General features: G+C 45.0%; 1 long non-coding RNA gene across 1 annotated transcript; it reads right to left on the bottom strand.

Annotated features, from left to right (window-relative positions):
- Nucleotides 1-11803: 11803 nt before the first annotated feature.
- Nucleotides 11804-19107, bottom strand: LOC309559237. Its single transcript, XR_014225454.1, has 2 exons — nt 19032-19107; nt 11804-12082 (listed from the first exon to the last, which is right to left on the bottom strand). It is a non-coding gene; the product is annotated as an uncharacterized lncRNA (long non-coding RNA).
- Between the last annotated feature and the right edge of the window lie 220 nt (nt 19108-19327).

The raw sequence follows: 19327 nt of genomic DNA, 5'->3' as shown, positions 1-19327 counted from the left end.
TTTAAGTTGAATAAACCTGCTTTAATATACTGCACCATGAGGAGCGTTTTCCTTTTCCCCCCTGATCTGAGGTCTGGTTATCGGGCTACAGGACAAGGATTGTTGTGGTGGCTGGTGTAGAGCATCCAAGTGACTTATTATTATATCGCTAGACTGACCTGTAATGGGGGTCGATCGTTTCTGGTAAGAAGCTTGAACACCCGGGTGATTGCTGGTGGTGGCCCCTGGATTGACATCTTGACTGAAATTGAACCTTTCTCCATCTCTGTTTGTGGACTATATGAACTGTCTAATACATGTAAGCGGAAGTGTTAAATAATTTCTTCTCTTCAGTCTTCACAAAAGAATCGGGGGGCTACACGAACCTAGCTTGTAAGGCCGAACTAAACAACACAACCCAGGAAATACCGCCATGGCTAACAGAAGATAGACTTAGAACTAAACTAGAGAAACTTAACATACATAAATCACCGGGACCGGATGGCTTGCACCCGAGGGTTTTTTAAAGAGCTCAGCCAGGTGATTGCCAGACCATTATTCTTGATCTTTAAGGATAGTTTACAGACAGGTATGGTGCCAGCTGATTGGAAAAAAGCCAACGTGGTACCAATATTTAAAAAGGGGCCGAGATGTATCCCGGGTAACTATAGGCCGGTCAGCCTAACATCTGTAGTCTGCAAGATTTTGGAGGGGATGTTAAGGGACTTTAGTAATGTAAACTGTATTATTAGTAATAATCAGCATGGATTCATGAAAATTAACCTTCTACGATGAAGTGAGCTGCCACCTAGATAAAGGAAAGCCTGTGGATGTGGTGTATCTGGACTATGCAAAGGCCTTTGACACCGTTCTCCACAAATGCTTACTGTACAAACTAAGGAAGGTAGGTATGGACCATAAAGTGAGTACCTGGATAGAGAACTGGCTCCAGGGGAGAGTCCAGAGGGTGATGATTAATGGGGAGTACTCGGATTGGGCGGGTGTGGAAAGTGGGGTCCCCCAGGGTTCTGTCCTGGGACCAATCCTGTTTAATTTATTCATAAATGATCTAGAGGAGGGGATATCTAGTACAATCTCAGTATTTGCGGATGATACTAAACAAAGCATGCCAATATCTTCTATGCAGGATGGACCTGAACAAAATAACAGGGTGGGCAACTACATGGCAGATGAGGTTTAATGTTGAAAAATGTAAAGTAATGCACTTGGGGGGCCAGAAACCAGAAAGCAAGCTACTCACTAGGGGGGGAACCTCTGGGTGAGTCTAGGATGGAAAAAGACTTGGGGGTACTGGTAGACAACAGGCTTGGCAGTGGCATGCAATGCCAAGCCGCTGCAAGCAAAGCCAACAGAATACTGGGATGTATTAAAAAGGGGATTCACTCCAGAAATAAAGAGATTATTCTCCCGCTCTACAAGAGTCTGGTTCGGCCACATCTGGAGTATGCTGTCCAGTTCTGGGCACCGGTCCTCAGGAAGGATGTGCTGGAGTTGGAAAGAGTCCAGAGAAGGGCAACAAAAATAATTAGGGGAATGGAGGACATCAGCTATGAGGAAAGACTACAAGCACTGAACCCATTCTCTCTGGAGAAGAGACGCTTGAGAGGGGATATGATATCAATGTACAAATTCTGTACTGGCGACCCTAGCATAGGGAACAAACTATTCAGAGAAAGGAGATACAATAAGACACGTGGCCCCTCACTAAAACTAGAGGAAAGGCGGTTTAACCTTAAAATGCGCAAGGATTTCTTCACTGTAAGAGCGGTAAGGATGTGGAATTCTCTTCCACAAGCAGTCGTATCAGCAGGGAGCATTGATAGTTTCAAAAAACTATTAGATGGGCACCTTAGAGACCACAACATACAGGGGTATACAATGTATGGTTAAAAGCAAACACACACACACACACACACACACACACATATCATAGGTTGAACTGGATGGACTGATGTCTTTTTTCAACCTCACTAACTATGTAAGCTGCACCCACTGTACTTTTATTCTATTATATCCACTATTCAGGATTTGTGCTAGCTGCTTTTTTGCTTTTTATGTGTTGGGATTGGTGCAGTATATACAGGTCCCTCTCAAAAAATTTGCATATTGTGATAAAGTTCATTATTTTCTGTAATGTACTGATAAACATTAGACTTTCATATATTTTAGATTCATTACACACAACTGAAGTAGTGCAAGCCTTTTATTGTTTTAATATTGATGATTTTGGCATACAGCTCATGAAAACCCAAAATTCCTATCTCAAAAAATTAGCATATCATGAAAAGGTTCTCTAAACGAGCTATTCACCTAATCATCTGAATCAACTAATTAACTCTAAACACATGCAAAAGATTCCTGAGGCTTTTAAAAACTCCCAGCCTGGTTCATTACTCAAAACCGCAATCATGGGTAAGACTGCCAACCTGACTGCTGTCCAGAAGGCCATCATTGACACCCTCAAGCAAGAGGGTAAGACACAGAAAGAAATTTCTGAACGAATAGGCTGTTCCCAGAGTGCTGTATCAAGGCACCTCAGTGAGAAGTCTGTGGGAAGGAAAAAGTGTGGCAGAAAACGCTGCACAACGAGAAGAGGTGACCGGACCCTGAGGAAGACTGGGGAGAGGGAATGCCAAAATGCCTGAAGTCCAGTGTCAAGTACCCACAGTCAGTGATGGTCTGGGGTGCCATGTCAGCTGCTGGTGTTGGTCCACTGTGTTTAATCAAGGGCAGGGTCAATGCCGCTAGCTATCAGGAGATTTTGGAGCACTTCATGCTTCCATCTGCTGAAAAGCTTTATGGAGATGAAGATTTCATTTTTCAGCACGACCTGGCACCTGCTCACAGTGCCAAAACCACTGGTAAATGGTTTACTGACCATGGTATTACTGTGCTCAATTGGCCTGCCAACTCTCCTGACCTGAACCCCATAGAGAATCTGTGGGATGTTGTGAAGAGGAAGTTGAGAGACGCAAGACCCAACACTGGATGAGCTCAAGGCCGCTATCGAAGCATCCTGGGCCTCCATAACACCTCAGCAGTGCCACAGGCTGATTGCCTCCATGCCACGCCGCATTGAAGCAGTCATTTCCCGACCAAGTATTGAGTGCATAACTGAACATAATTTTTTGAAGGTTGACTTTTTTGTATTAAAAACACTTTTCTTTTATTGGTCGGATGAAATATGCTAATTTTTTGAGATAGGAATTTTGGGTTTTCATGAGCTGTATGCCAAAATCATCAATATTAAAACAATAAAAGGCTTGCACTACTTCAGTTGTGTGTAATGAATCTAAAATATATGAAAGTCTAATGTTTATCAGTACATTACAGAAAATAAGGAACTTTATCACAATATGCTAATTTTTTGAGAGGGACCTGTAACCCTTATTACTGTTTTTAAACTAGCTGCTGCATCTGCCTCTGCAAAGATTGAGTAGTATGCTGGAGTGGGTAAATGTTATCCTCTGCCCGGCCAATTTTAGTTTTAGTTTCCGTTCACCGATCTCTCAATTTAGCCATCTCCTATCTGATTAGGGAGATATCCACCTTTACCTCCTCTATTTTAGATGTCAAGGTGGTCTGACACATGGAGCTCGCCTCAAGGACCCTGGCAGTGTCAGCAGCAGCCTCAGGAGCAGAGGCGCCATCTTCCACTGACGGGTCCTGCTCCTGCCGATGGAATTTGTCCAGCGCTGGAGTAGCAGATGCAACTTTAAGGGGCGGCTACATGGCAGGGGAGGCAGCGGTACCTTGTCACACGATTCCAGCGATGTTTAGGGAGGCACTCAGGATGCTAGTCTCAGGAGAAACCGAGAGTGGAGCTAAGTGTGTGTGCGTCCTACTCCATTGCCGTCCAGGCCACGCCCCATGTGGTATTAATTGTAGAATTTTGATGAAAATAATAAATTTAATCCATTTTGGAATAAGGCTGTAACATAACAAAGGGTGGAAAAAGTGAAGCGTTGTGAATACTTTCTGGATGCACTGTACGTCTCCTATTTCATCTATAGAATCATGAAACACTGTCTAGAGATGTTTCCTAGCCTCAAGCGTTCTCAGATTTCAAGCCCATCCACCTGATGGCCTCATAGGGCTACAGCCTAGGGTTCATACAAAATTAGTATTCTGCAAAGTTTTACCCATAATTTCCCCAGATTTCCTCTAAAAGGACAGTAACACTTACACAGGCCTTATACCTTCCTGAAATATTTTGCAGTCCCATATATGTTTTTGTGAAGGACTTTTTTTTTTTCCTTCAAAAGTAAACTTGGCTTTTGAGAAAAAAAATTATAAAGGCACAGATTTTTGCAAATCAAAACTGTGCATTTATTTTTTCCCCAAGAAGTCTGCAAAGTATTGGACCTGCAGTCAGTGCACCATGGGTGCAATTTAAGGCTCCTGCAGATAAGTCCTACAGATTTCTGCCTTTGCCTCTCTACAGACAGTTCACTGAAAAACTACAAGCCATTTGCTGTGGTGGTTTTTCTCATTCATGGATTGCTGTAAAGAATGATGCAGCTGTGACCATAGAGAAGAACCCCTGCCTGTTGTCACGGGGGCAGTGTGAGAGGAGGGTTTGGAGCATCTTGCATAGTATACCCCTAAATATGTATGTAACATGCTTCAAAGGAAAATGTATCCTTTAAATGGCCATACCCATGGGCTGAATATCAGGCGGTATCGGCTGGTTCAATAGAGGAGGAGGAGGAGGCTGCCCTGTCAGAAAACAATCCCTCAACAGGGTAGATCACTGTACTAACATTGGATTCCTGAGCTCTTCAGTTTTTTTTTCCACATTCAGCCCACTGGATTAAACTAAAAAAAAAATAAAAGCTACTGGTGTGTACCAGGCTTAACCACTTCTGGACCGGAAGGTTTTTATCCCCTTAATGACAAGGCCATTTTTTGCGACGCAACGCTGCGTTCATTTAACTGACAATTGCGTGGTCGTGCAACGCTGTACCCAAATAAAATTGATGCCCTTTTTTTCCCCCACAAATAGAGCTTTCTTTTGGTGGTATTTGATCACCTGTGCGATTTTTTTTTTTTTTTTTTTTATAAATAAAAAAGAGCGACAATTCTAAAAATAAACTATTTTTTATATTTTGCTATATAACATTCCCAATAAAAAAAAAATTAAAAATCTAATTTTTTCATCATTTTAGGCCAATATGTATTCGGATACATGTTTTTGATTAAAAAAAAATCCTAATAAGTGTATATTGATTGGTTTGAGCAAAATTTATCGTTTCTACAAACTAGGGGAAAGATTTGTCATTTTTATTTATTTTACTAGTAATGGCGCCGATCATCGATTTTTAGCGGGACTGTGACATTGCAGCGGACAGATCGGACACCTAACTGACATTTTTGACACTTTTGGGGGGGACCAGTGACATTACTACAGTAATCAGTGCTAAAAATATGCACTGTTAATGTACTGACACTAGCAGGTAAGGGGTTAACACCAGGGGTGATAAAAGGGTTAAATGTGTCTCTAGGCGTTGTTGTTTTTTTAACTGTGTGGGGGGATGGGCTTGCTGAATGAACACAGAGACCTGTGTTCCTAAATAAGAGGAACACAGGATCCCTGTGTTCGTTACTATGAGAACAGCAGTCTGCCGTTGTCTTCACGGGAACCGATTGTGCGCGCACCCCCAATAGCGGTCCTGCGAAGCGATGTACCTGTACGTAGTTTCGCGGGACAGAGCTGACCTGACACAGTTAAACTACGGCGTTTGGTCGGCAAGTGGTTAAAGTGTTACTAAACCCACAACAGTAAAATCAGTCTGTATATGCAGCAACGCATGATTGTTATACTCACTGTGGAACTTAAGGGGTTAATCCTCTGCACTGTTTGATCCTGTCTTCTCTGACCCTCCCCTTCTTCCACTGTCCCCAATCCATCTTCTGATAGAACAGAGCCTTGGGGACAAGCTGCACATGCTCAGTTTGGTGTGTATTGCTAGTTTTTTTTTTTTCTTGGGAGAGTGCATGTGATCAGCACAGGGCCAATCAGCCCTCTCCAGACAGAGGGTCAGGGGTCCTGCAACAGCCTCTTATGACGATCGGGGGAGAATGAAAACTCTTACAAGCTTTAACCAGTGCTCTGCTGGATACTAATAGAGGTCACAAGACTGCTCAAAATGCTGATGCGAAAAGGTATTTGGCAGTTTGTATTTACTAAAACTTTTGAATTTCCATGTTCTGTGTACTGTGGGAGACCAGATATAGGGAATGCAGGGTTCTGGGTTTAGTTACACTTTAAGGTTCTGACTGACAGAACCTTGGCCCTAGTTTTTCAGACTAGCGTTGATTGGTATCAAGAGTCTCAGTCCACCGGTTGCTACAAATGTGGGAACAACCAACAGCTGAAATTTCCCACTTTCCTTTGTTTTACAAGTCTCTGTCTAATCCTTCTGTAGGAAGTAGTATACCCATTGGTCTATCCAATGTCCTTCAAAGAAAATAGAAAAATAACTATTTTATGCCATACACTCTCTCACTACGTCTATTGGATACTGTTTGTAAATGATCCACACTTAAATCTTTTACTTTCCTTTTTAATGTTTCTGCTGCTGTGCTTCTGAGCCCTGTAGTCCTCCTATGTTCCTCACAGCCCTTTTCCAAGATGGTAGCCATGGTTTGGAGCATGCTGGCAGGAAGTGACAACAGCTGGGATCTTCTTTGCCAGTTTCCAAGATGGCACCAGAGTCCACAGAGTACACTGAGCATGCGTGGCAGAGACATCACTTCCGCCCTGTCAGCTCCAATTTAATCGCAATTTCTGTCTTTAGCACTTTGCTGCACAGGGGCTGGGCTTCACCCTTCTTGTCTGTACTTTTTTTTTTTTTTTTTGTCATTCTTCCTGGCACATTGCATGTAAATGTTTGTGGCTATGTTAGCTTGACATTGCTGGGTTTCACTTATATCGTCTGTCTATTCATGGACTATATCCTTTAGGTGTTACTATCCTTCTGTCTATGGAGACTGCTGCATGAGCAGACCACCCTCCGCTTACAATGTAAAAAGGTTGGGAATAGTATTGCAGATAGATAAAAAAGAGAATCCCATGACTAATAAGTAAAGGCCCGTACACACAATAAGAAAATCTGATGGGACATTTCGTCCAACGACCGATTTTCGGATTGTTAGTATGGTGCTTTCGACAGCCGACTGACTTTTTGGCCGACAAAATCCTGATGTGCAGGCTATATCATTTTTGTCGTCCGTCAAAACAACGTCCGATTTTCATCTCATTAGTACAGATTTTGATGGAAAAAAATCTTAAGAGCAAGACTAGGCATGCTCAGAGAAGAAAGAACACATACAAAACAAGCCAGCACATGACATCACTTCTGAAGTAGAATTCTGTCATACGGGAAAATTCGTATGAAAATAACCTCTTCACTTTCTACATCAGACTAGCATGTCACAAAGACTTTTAGACTTTGAGGCTTTAGACACAGATGTCAGCAAAGTAACAGATTTATTCAGGGAGTCACTTTGGAGGCACCTGCTCCCGACTTAGAGGCTGCAGCCCAAAGTACCACGGTTTCAGCTCCACAAAGCTCAGATAATTACTCAGAAAATTAGGGAGTTGAAAGGACATCTGAATTTGATTATTCTCTGGTTAAACCATTTGCAAGGTCAGTCAAGGAAGCCATCAGCTGGCAGGAGGTAGAGGAAGCACGGTGCAAAAAGCATGGTGCAAAGTCAGAAGATATTTTCCTAACCTCAAAAGGGTACCATAGACCTTCCCCTTTATGTATTAACTTATTCAGGATGAATGGCAAACACCTGACAAAAAGATAGGTATCAGTGGGGAGGCTTGGACGACTATACCCATTGAAAGAACCCAAGTTAAACCCTCTGATCACAGCTCCAGTGGTTGACGCATCTTTGATGTGCTTAGCCAGGCATGTCACCCTTCCCATGGAAGACTGTAACATTCTGGATTAGATATTATCTAATTATTAGAAAACTGGAAGAGAAAGAACATTGAAGGAATTAGTAGAGATATACCTTGGGGGAAACAAAGGGCTATCTAATCCACTTATAATTTAAAGGGATCAGTGTCTGGTAAGCTCAGTTAGAGGGGTTCTGCATAGAAGGTGTAAAAGCACTTTATAGCAAGGGATACATTGTTTTGAACGGTTTCCCTTCCCTCTGATTCATTGCTTGTGAACACATCCCGGGGTCTATGAATATCGAACCTGTGTCCTGTACTGTACGATTTAGGTAAAAGGAATTTTGACTTGCATGTAAACTTTATATTGTGGTGTATAGTACAGTACACTCTCCCTTCTATTCCTGAGTAATTCTGCATTGCTTACTGAAAACGGAGCACTTATGCAGTGGGGTTATAGAAATACACCTGGGGGCGGGGGGGTTGCATGCCTAGCACTTTTCCAGTGTCTAGGCACTGGAAGGTGGCAGCCTAAAACCCAGGAACTATATATAACCAACCTGTATCCTGTACAGAATTAACAGGTAAAGTGAAAATTAATTTTTTTTCTTGTGCAAACACAAATAGAATCTTCCTTCATTCTTTTCATGCTAAGAAGACATCACCACAGGCTAGGTGCAAGAAATCCAGGCAAGCCCTGTCTTCAAACCTCATGCAGGCTGGAATGGAACTACCGTCATGCTGTGGCAAGACTATAGATTACACTCTGAAAGTTGATGCATGTCATCCCTGTGGCATCGTACAACTGATTCCAGATATGATGACCTTCCAACAAGATGCAGTGTAGACAGCCAAGTCACTCAATTTGCCAAAATGTTGAATGGGAGACAGGACTCTGGCATGCAAGTCCCCTGCATTGACTGCTCTCTAGCCTGACACGCTGGTAACTGTCATAAGGATTTTCCACAATATGGAAAGGAAGGATTTCCCCCCACACTTTTAGACCAGGGATAATCTGGGCATTGTGACAAATTGATCTAGCCAGAGACTTAATTTACTTGTCCCATGTGAACAGAACCGAGCAAAGTAGAGGTCTGAAGTGAAACAGGAAAAATGGAACTATATTAAAAAGGAGCCCATAATCAACCCAAAAAGTGGAGAGATAGGTGACCCCTGGACTGGAAAGCTCATATCTGGCACCAAAATGCCTTCTAAGTTTCTAATGTGGAGAACATAAGGCTGTCTAAGTCAGTGTTTTTCAATATTTTTCCAGTTGGTGCACCCTTAAAGTGGAGTTCCTCCCTAAATTTATACTTACCTCCATCTTCTCGCTCCGGGTCACCTGAAAAACAAATGGATAATCAAATTTTTTTTTTTTTTTTTTTACTTACCTCTTATAGAAGAAAATATACTCACCTTACTTCCTTCTTCCTCCCCTCGGCGGCCACAGCGATTCGTCACTTCCTGGGTTTGCAATTATTCCTGGGAGCTGAACGTCATCTCTCCCAGGAATCAATGCGCCTGCACCGGCCCCGCCGTCACTTCCGGGGCGCGCGCGTCATTCCCTTCTAAACAGCTTCTGGGCATGCCCAGAAGCTGTGGAGGGATGACGCGCGCGCACCCGAAGTGACGTCGGGGCCGGTGCAGTGCATCGTGGGACCGAAGAAGACGGAAGAGGACGCAGAAGAGGATCACGCTGGCTTCAAGCTGCCCACACCTGAGATGGCAGCGCTGGAGAATACATTTTCAAGGTAAGTATTTCTTCTTTCAGGTAAGTGCAACCCGGGACAGATCAGAGGCTAGCCATTGTGGAATGTACTAGCCCTGACTGTCCCGGGGGTATTTTTATTTAAAAATGTATTCCCAGGGTGGAACTCCGCTTTAAAAAATATTTTTAGTCTCAAGGCACCCAAATCTAAGGTTTGGTTCAGATTACTGTGTGTCAGGAACATTAATTATCAATGGTACCCCCACCCATTGGAATATGCAGCAGGTTTCAGGTCCTGTTCACACTGGCATTAAAAGTAGGAGTTTAAAGCACGTTAACTCTCCTCAAACTCCTAGTAAAGCAGTCTGCAATTGATAATATGGACAGCACAGTGCTGTACACATTATCAAAACATTAATAGTTTGTCATGTAGCTTCAAAAATGAAGCTTCGCTAGGAGTTGACATATCTTCACTCCTTCCATTCAAATCTATGGTCTATTGCAATAAAAAAAAAAAAAAAAGGGCCAGTGACTTCATACCCTGCAATTCTGTGGTTAGGGCAGCCCATTGAAATAAGTGGGCTGCCCAACACAACTGCATAGATGTGAACCAAGGTATCTTTAACACATAAGGTTGAGGGACAGAAAAAAACCATGCTGCTAAGGCATGTTTTTACCACCCCCAACTGCGGATGCAGCAGCCAGGAATGTATACATGCTGTAGCAGCAATAGGAAGTATACCCCCAGGTGCATAGGGCCCCCATGTAACGATGTGCACTGCACATGGTTGCAGCATAGTAGTGGTCCATTAAGGAGGGTTAAAAAAAGGTAGTGAGAAAAGTAACTCATCGCCACCTGTAAAATACCTCTAATTGCAGGGGATCAGAGGTCAAGATTAAAAGTAACCTTCATACTCACATATACAGTACATGTACACACCTACACCTGTAGCCATTTTAAAGATGTGCAATACTAAACCTTTACCAGCCCTGCACTTAAAAGTATTGTCCTGAGGTGGGAGGCTGAGCGCTCAGGACTCAAAAAGACACCGCCCCCTGCCCTGTTTTGCAATTCACTGTACTTGCCGAGCTTTTGCTGTGCTGATTTACAGTTCAGCAGAGAAACTGAGCTTGGGCTGATCTTTGATTGCCATTCTCAACCAGAATGTTGTGGCACCCCTGACGACCTCAGTCAGCACCCCCAGTTGAAAAAGGCTGGTATGAGTCTCCCTCAAGGGAGCAGAGCTTTAAAAAAAAAAAAAAAATAGGGCTAGAACTGTAATGAACACCCAAGAGATCAAAGTCAGGACCACAAACTGTAGTTAAGTGGCCCCCAGCTTTTTTCATAGGTGTGCTGGAAAAAGAGAGAACAAGCTTGATGTCCACAGAAGTAAAATAAATCAATTAAAGTGGTTGTTACCCTAAAAATAAAGATCCTGATTCCTTATAGCAGGTTAAACCACACAATGCTTGTGCTGTCCCTCTGGAAACTTTAAAAAAAAAAAAACTGGCTGATCCTGCCACTTCCTGTCTCCTGACCACGATAATAATGGCTCATGACCCCCGACAACCATGAACCGCCTACGTGCCTTCGTCATCCGCTGTCCCTCCTCTCTGCTCCCCCCCCCCCCCGTCCCTGCCTGTCAGCTCAGGAGTCTGTGTCTCTGTCTCAGCCAGCCCCCACCCCATTGCGGTTAGTAAAAAAGAAAAAATCTAAAATGTCACTACCAGCCCCTCTCTTTTAACCACTTAAGCCCCGGAAGATTTTACCCCCTTCCGGACCAGGGGGTTTTTTGCGATTTTTTACTGCGTGACTTTAACGGACAATTGCGCAGTCGTGCGATGCTGTGCCTACAGTACAGTTTAAAAACAGTTCCTAGCACTACAGTTTTTACCCCCTTTCAAAAATTATATACGGTGCCAAAAAAAACTAGAACGCCAAAAAGTCACTACAATCTGTGTTCAACATGAGAAACTTACTTTTCTATTTTCTACTCTGAAACCCACCATCTTATACGGTCATTTCATCACCCCAACTATAGAACTGCAGTGATGTCATTGAATGGGACACATCTAGTGCTGTTATTTTTTTACAAAAGTAACACAAAATGCATGTCAAGGTGTCTGCAATATCATTTATTTCCTCATTGTTCATCTGGACCTCAGACTTTATATCTTTATTAAAAAAACAAAAGTGTAACAGAAAATCCAGAGATGCAAAGCCAGACTCTGGTAACCACATAACATGGATAAAGTTCAAGCACCTTTCAAAGACATGCTGGATGGCATGACGAAGGCAGTATCATAATATACTGATCTCTCTCTCGGGGTGGCCCACCATTCTTAATCACTCGAAGATGAAGGATACGGCGTTTCTGCAGCATGTGTTACGAAGCAGCCCAGTGGAAGATGAAGTTTTCTGTTTCATCAGGTTGAGGTTAATGATGGATGTGTGTCTGCCACTGGAACCATCAGTAAGGGAGTGTAAAATTCAGAGGATCTTCCTGCTCTCACCACCAATCTAATAAAACACAGAACAGAAAATTGAGTCTGGTGGTTAACAAATAGTGAAACTGAAAACACAAAACCAACTCCAAAAAAGAAGTGTTTATTTCAAGGTTTTAAATATGTGCTATTATTCCTGCTTGTAATAAGTTAAATTTCTCTATCGCTCATTGACAGACGTAGTCTTCTTGATTCTCAAGAGCTGGGTTATGTTGTCTCCGCAGGAGTAGGACTAGGCAGAAAGACAAAACGTTCTGGCTCCACCTTAGGGGCAGTCCCTGAGGGTATATCCTCCCTCTCTCTGCTACAGGGAATCAGTTTTTTTCTGTCTAGTCAGGAGTAAGGACCTAAGTTCCTTGCTGGGATCTTTTGGTCCTGGCAAGACTTTTTTCTTTAAGAAAAAGACATTTTTTAGGTAGTTTTCTCCAGTGTTTTTTCCTGTGAGATCTTCAAGCAAAGATGCCGGACTGGGCGACACTTGTGGTCACCCCAGCCGGCCTACGAGCGCGCGCAGACCATTGCATTGCGCTTGGTTGGCCGCGACACATTCAAGTAAGTATGCGGGGCCGGGCGACGGGCTGGATGTTGAGATCCAGTGGTCACCCCGGTTTCTGCCTACGAGCACGTGCAGATCAGAGCTCCGCGCTGGGTCGGCCGCGACGGAGTCCCAGTGGAGGGACTGACCTTGCGAGTTAAAAGTCTCGCTTGGACGCCAAGAACCAGAGAGTCGAGGCGTCCGGAGTGGTCCACGAACCCCCACCCCGGTGGAGAGAGTATTGTGAAGAGAGGGTGCCTGTCGGTTCGGTATGGTGAGTAAACGTTCCCTTTTTTTCCTCGTTATGAGGCAGTATGTATTATGGGCCCCTCCATATATGGTCAGTATATATCTGATACTTACAAGTCCCCCTTGTAATACAGCATGTGTTTGTGGGAAGTGGACTTGGTTTAAGAGCTAACACTCTACCCAGCAGACTGTAACATTACAGCTGACATAGGAGGTATAATCCTACCTTATGTGTAGTATATCTTCTGTAGATCCATATATCGCCTCTTAGCAGAGATGCAGGTGGATGTGCTGGGAAAACGATTTCGGCGGTCCGCCGCCATTTTGCCGTAGACCAAATGCATGTATGTCCTCAGGTCACGCCGGCCGCCATGTTTTTGGAGTCTTATGTCTCTTCTATGGGGGCGGCCATGTTTTGTGAGCCCAGCTACCTCGTGGAGAGCTGGGAACGCCGGAAGGCGTACACAGGGGGCGGAGCCACGTCCTTCTACCCGGGAAAAAGCAAACAGCTCCTTCCAGTCTGTGTAAGACAGACGCTGACTGCAGTTGGTTGGAAACTGCACTGCATCGGTTGATGAGCCTTGGGGGTCCCTCTCTCTCTCTGTGGGATCGAGAAGCAGGTACTCTGAGGGGTGCTATTGCGCTAGGGGGAGACACACAAAAAAAAAAAAAAAAAAAAAGTTTTTTTGTTTTGCTGGCAAAGGTGTCCTGAATTAACATGGACCCTGCCACTCATGTATCTCCTCCGGATCCCCTCGAGGGGTCTGCGGGATCCTCCAGCACCCCATTGACAATTGAATCTTTGTCAGCTATTATGGAAACTTTTGTGTCCCGGGTGGAAGTGGCTTGTCAGGGACAGGGCGCAAGAAAGCGACCCCCGCCTAACCCCATATTATCTGAAACCTCGGATTCAGACTCTGAGCCTATTTCTGCAGTTGCAGGTACTTCATCTGGGATTGGTGTCTCGGGTCCTGTCTCTTCAGACAGTGAGGAGGATGTTTCGGCATCCGCCATAGCCCGAGAGGAAGCGTTGGTAAACGCACTCATTGTATCTGTTCAAGAAACCTTAAGGTTACAGGGTACTCCATCGGAAATAGCTGAAACTGAAATCCCTTTTGGGACTAAAAAACGCATCAAAGTGGCGAAGGTTTTTCCATTGCCCAAATGTTTTGGCAATCCAATCGAAGAAGAATGGCGTCTGCCAAAACGCACTTTTACTATTTCTAAACGCATTGACAGGCGTTATCCGTTTGAGGAAACCCTTATTAAGAAATGGACAGAACCACCTGTGGTGGATTCACCAATTGCTAGATTGAATAAAGCCACGGTTATTCCTTTAGAAGACGCTCCGTCTTTTAAAGATCCAGTGGATCGCAAGATAGAAGCTATGTCTCGCACCATGTTTTCCTTGATTGGATCAGCTTTCAGACCAATAATTGCTATTGGTCTGGTTTCGCAGGCTGTAACTGAATGGACCAAGTGGTTACGCCGGGACTTAGAAGAGGTCCCTCAGGCGGTATCAGATTTGTTGGAACAAATGATACAGGGGTTACAGTTTGTGTGTGATGCGGCGTTAGACGCCACTCCATTATTGGCGCGAGCATCAGTCTCAGCAGTGGTTCTCAGGCGTACACTGTGGCTAAAAGGTTGGTTAGCCGACCAAGGTTCCAAAAAAGCATTGGCTAATATCCCCTTTTCAGGAGAGCGTCTATTTGGAGCCAACTTAGATGAGATCATTAAAGATCTCACGGGTGGAAAGAGCACCTTTTTACCGCAAAATTTTAAAGGTAGAGGAACTCGTCAAAGACGAGGGCCTTCTTTTTCTGCTCACAAGAGGTTTTTTCGTCCCGCGGGTGAAAAAACTAAGTCCTCCAAAGCTCCTGCAGGAGGCGTCAGGGGTCGTTGGTCGGGCAAGCAAAAGCCCGCCCCCCCCAGACCTGAAGATAAACCATCCAAAGCCTGAAGGTGCGCCCCCACCCATAACTGGGGTGGGGGGACGTCTTCGCCGGTTCCCGGATCCATGGCTTTCCAGAATCCCGGACAAATGGGTTTGCGAAGTCATAAGGTCAGGGTACAAGATCGAGTTTCGATCTCTCCCACCGGCGCGATTCTTCCCTTCCAATATCCGACTATCCTCAGATCGTTTAGAAGATCTGCGGAGAGCAGTCACAGATTTACTACAACAAGGAGTGGTAGTCCACGTTCCTTGGACAGAACGGTTTCAAGGGTTTTATTCAAACCTATTTACAATACCCAGGAAAGAGGGCAAAGTGCGTCCAATTCTGGACTTAAGAGCACTCAATTCTTTTGTCAACATAAGAAGATTCAGAATGGAGTCCATTCGCACGGTAGCAGCCTTCCTGCATCCAGGGGATGTCCTAGCGTCCATAGACATCAAGGACGCCTATCTTCACATTCCAATTTTCGCAGGACATCAGCGGTTTCTACGCTTTTCCGTAGAAGAGAACCACTATCAGTTTGTGGCGTTACCTTTCGGTCTCGCCACGGCTCCGCGGGTCTTCACAAAGGTGTTGGCCCCAATGTTGGCACTTCTGCGCCAAAGAGGCATATCGATCCTTGGTTACCTAGACGATCTTCTGCTTCATGCAGAGTCTCCTCAGACCTTGCTACAAAACATAGAGATTACTATGATTTCTTTACAGGAATTCGGGTGGCTGGTGAACCAGCAAAAGTCATTTCTGGTTCCCACCCAGAGGCTCGAATATCTGGGTCTAATTCTAGACACAGTCAGGACAAGAGTTTTTCTTCCGGTAGGGAAACTCCGAAAGATTCAATCAGCAGTCCAGTTGTTACTGTCCAACAGCTGGTCTTCCCTTCGGACTTGCATGAGGGTTCTGGGGTTGATGGTGGCTTCGTTCGAAGCAGTCCCATTTGCCCAGTCCCATACCCGAATTCTTCAGCAAGAGATTCTTCTCAGATGGAATCGGAATCCGGAATCCCTGGACAATCAGATCCGATTGAGCAAACAGACCAGAGAGTCTCTGGTCTGGTGGCTTTGGTCTCCGATGCTCAGCCAGGGAAAGTCATTTCTGCCAATATATTGGACGATAGTGACCACGGATGCCAGTCTATCCGGATGGGGAGGAATTCTCGGTCAGTTATCTGTCCAGGGACTTTGGTCCCCGGAAGAATCCAGGTTACCGATAAATGTATTGGAACTGAGAGCGATCAGACTTTGTCTGATTCACTGGACCGAGCAGCTCCAGGGCAGCCCGGTTCGGATCCAGTCGGACAATGCCACGGCCGTGGCTTATGTCAATCACCAGGGGGGCACCAAGAGTGTCCGAGCGGCCAAAGAAGTGGCTTGCATTCTTCGCTGGGCGGAACGATTTGTTCCAGCAATCTCTGCGGTGTTCATTCCGGGGGTGGAGAATTGGCAGGCAGATTATCTCAGCCGTCAGACCCTGGATCAGGGGGAATGGTCCCTCCATCCAGACGTTTTCCACCAGTTGTGCCTACGGTGGGGCACCCCGGATGTGGATCTGTTGGCATCACGATTCAACAGGAAAGTTCAGAGATTCGTGGCTCGCTCCCGCGATCCTCTAGCAGAAACCGCAGACGCACTGATCGCCCCGTGGGGGCAATACCAGCTAATATATGCCTTCCCTCCTCTCGCGTTACTGCCAAGACTTCTTCGCAGGATAGAGGAGGAAGGAATTCCAGTAATCCTGGTAGCTCCGGACTGGCCTCGTCGAGCTTGGTACGCCGACATGGTCAGACTGGTGGCGGACGTCCCGTGGAGACTTCCTCTCAGGGAGGATCTACTGTCTCAGGGACCGATCTTCCATCCTGCTTTACGATCGCTGGCTTTAACGGCCTGGCTATTGAGACCCAGGTGCTGAAGGACAAAGGTTTGTCAGCTTCAGTTATTCCTACTCTAGTTGAAGCAAGGAAAGCGACTTCCAGAAAGATTTATCATCGCACATGGAAGTCCTACATTGCATGGTGTGAACCTTTGGGGTTCCGTCCTCGGTCTTATTCGATTAGTCGAATATTGGCTTTTCTGCAACAAGGGGTTGAGCAGAAACTGGCCTTGAGTACTATCAAGGGTCAGGTCTCAGCATAAGCCATCTTCTTTCAGAATCCTTTGGCTACTCATTCCTTGGTGCGGAATTTCATCCAGGGGGTGCGACATCTGGCTCCGCCAGTGCACGCGCCGTTACCCCCCTGGGATCTTAATTTAGTGTTGTCGGTTCTTCAGAAGCCTCCCTTTGAAGATATTAGGGAGATTCCTCTACCTACGTTGTCCCAGAAGGTGGCCTTCTTGGTGGCTATTACTTCTGCACGCAGGGTGTCAGAACTGGCCGCATTATCTTGTCGTTCCCCATATCTGGTGGTTCATAAAGATAAGGTGGTTCTTCGTCCGAATCCATCCTTCCTACCAAAAGTGGTTTCAGAATTTCATCTAAATGAAGAAATTGTATTACCTTCCCTGTGTCCTAAGCCCAGTCATCCTCGGGAGTTTGCTTTACACTCCTTGGATGTGGTCCGGGCGATCAGGGTATACTTGAAAACGACAGACTCGTTTCGCAAGACGGATTCACTTTTTGTGATCCCAGATGGACCCAAAAAGGGGTTGCCTGCATCTGCCGCGACCATTTCCAGATGGATCAGACAGACGGTAGTACAGGCTTATTCTATTAAGGGTCGGGAGCCCCCGTTTCCTGTTAAGGCTCACTCCACTCGGGCACTTAGTGCGTCATGGGCCTTTCGCCATCAGGCGTCAGTGGTCCAGGTGTGCAAGGCGGCTACCTGGTCGTCGGTGCATACCTTTACTAAACATTATAAAGTTGATGTAATGGCATCGTCTGATGCCTCGTTTGGCCGCAAGGTTTTGCAGGCCGCAATTTGAGGAGACCAGTGGTCTACCTCGAGGGTTTTTTCCGTTGGAAAATGTTTCTTTAGTCTCATTCTTTGTTTATAATGAGCCTTTAAAACTTCTAGTTTGGCACCGGTTGGGCCTTCTAGATTGGATTTGATTTGTCAATCCCACCCCTCATTTGTGGCACTGCTTCTGGATGTCCCAGCTCTTGAGAATCAAGAAGACTACGTCTGTCAATGAGCGATAGAGAAAAATGGATTTTTGTAAGATCTTACCGTAAAATCCTTTTCTCTTAAGCTCATTGACAGACGTAGTACCCGCCCCTCTATCATTGAGTTGGGTTGGGTTAAATTCTCTGTACTGCTTTAAAACAGAACTGATTCCCTGTAGCAGAGAGAGGGAGGATATACCCTCAGGGACTGCCCCTAAGGTGGAGCCAGAACGTTTTGTCTTTCTGCCTAGTCCTACTCCTGCGGAGACAACATAACCCAGCTCTTGAGAATCAAGAAGACTACGTCTGTCAATGAGCTTAAGAGAAAAGGATTTTACGGTAAGATCTTACAAAAATCCATTTTTATATAGTTCAAACATATTATGCAGTGCTGTCTACACTTGTTTTGGATGATAGGGACTTTCCCTGACTGTCTTGAAGGATACAGCTTTAGTATGCCATTTCCAATGTTCACTGAAAAAGAGTAAGCTAAAATATTAATTGTTTCATTCCCCCCCTCATAATAGGAGGATAACTTTTGTGGCTGCAGCATGTGAGTCATGGTTGTGTTATTTCCAGTGCCACATCAGTGCCAGTGTGTTAAAGCCTTGGTACGTAACTACCAGTAAGGTAAAATTATTGGTTTGGATCATCAATAGCTAATACACTCTGGTTAAAGCGGAGTTCCACCCAAACATTTAATTTCCGCTCTTTTGCTTCCTCCCCCCTTCCGGTGCCACATTTTGCACCTTTCAGAGGGGAGGTGGGGGGACGGGTACCCATTTTTGTCAGGTACCCCTTCCCCTCTTCCGGGACACGGGCCACGGCGCAGTGTCCCGGAAGTTTTGCCCCCTCCTCCTTTCCCCTCCTTTCCCCTGCTGGAGAGTCAATACCAAAATCGGCTTTGGGTGCCGACATCGCTGGACTCCAGGACAGGCAAGTGTAGTAATATTAAAAGTCAGCAGCTACAGTATGTGAAGGGCCATTGTTGAGCTTTAAATGCAGAAATTGCTTGCAAATGGAGACTAGAAGATGTGACCATTATCAACTTTCAATTCAATACTTTACCTTCTCTGTGAGTATCACCCATGGAACCCTTCATCTCCCTCGTATGCCACTGGATGCCTTGCTCCTCAGAGTTGACAAACAAGAGAAAAAACATCAAAAAAATGTTAGTGTGAACAACTGAAGACTAAGGAGTCAGTAACAAGTACAGAAATATTACAGCAGAGTTCCACAAGAATATATATATATATATATTTTTTTTTTACATAAAAATACCCCTCGGACAGTCAGGGCAGTGCATTTAAGCAACAATAGCCTCTGAACTGTCCCCTGTTTAGTGTACCTGTAAGAAGAAATAC

The sequence above is a fragment of the Pelophylax lessonae genome (assembly GCF_965119305.1).
Source record: "Pelophylax lessonae genome assembly, chromosome: 6".
NCBI classification, from domain to species: domain Eukaryota; kingdom Metazoa; phylum Chordata; class Amphibia; order Anura; family Ranidae; genus Pelophylax; species Pelophylax lessonae.
Note: the sequence above shows the minus strand (reverse complement) of the source record. Positions and strands in the feature narration are given on the sequence as shown.